This window comes from Manacus vitellinus, unplaced genomic scaffold (assembly GCF_001715985.3).
Source record: "Manacus vitellinus isolate BGI_N305 unplaced genomic scaffold, ASM171598v3 scaffold_3_pilon, whole genome shotgun sequence".
Lineage (NCBI taxonomy): Eukaryota > Metazoa > Chordata > Aves > Passeriformes > Pipridae > Manacus > Manacus vitellinus.
The window spans coordinates 1,725,388-1,726,286 of NW_021940535.1; positions in this window are offsets into that span (position 1 = coordinate 1,725,388).

An 899-nucleotide genomic window follows, 5' to 3' on the forward strand; every position below is an offset into this window, starting at 1 on the left:
AGGCTTTTGCAGAGCAGCAGGGAGGAGGGAAATGAGAGTGCAGCACACAGTCACCATTGTTCATCTCTCCGTACTTGCAGTGTGCAGACAGGCTCTGCAGTTGGTTGTCCATGGCAGTGTCCCTAGCCCTGTTGTAAGGAATGTCACCAGTGGGACACCTGGCAGTGGCTGTGGGGTCAATGTGTTCTCATGAGGAATTGGCTTCCCTGATGTTCTGCCTCTCAGGGCCCGCAGAGCTCTCAGCACACAGGGCATTTACTGCGGCAGGCTCTGGAGAAACACGTAACTTGAATTCAAGTTTTGTGTATTGTATGAAGATTAACTGACTTTGAACTTATGCTCATAAGCCAAGTGCAGCATGCACAAACACCGTTGTGCTTATGTTGTGTTTATTTATATATAATAAACATATTAAAAAGATTTATCATTGTAATACCTAGATCTTGTAGAGAATAGCTTAAGGGCACGCCTCACATAAAGTCCTTGAGAATTCTGAAGCCAACAAGGCAGATTTTTTTAAAAATTCCACCGTTTATGACTGAAGAAGACGAAACCTCCGTGCACTGGGGACCGCGATCCCTCCGGGTCTGACCTCACGGCGCTGTGGGACGCCGGGGTCAGCCACACTCCGCTCTCTCCTGAGAGCTGGAGGGGGGGATCACGGAAGCGGCAGGCTCTCCTCCCCCTCCGGCACTCAGACCCCGCAGCGACGGCCAAACCCCGGCGCGCCCAGCGGGCCGCCCTGTCCCGCCTCCGGGAGGGGCTGCGCCCTCACTAAACATGGCGCCGCTAGGGTCTCCTTGGGCTCTGACGTCAGAGCACTGCTGGCCAAGATGACGGCTGTTCTCCTGCGGGCTCCGCCCCTGTCCAACATGGCTGCCGCTGCCCGTCTGCTTCCG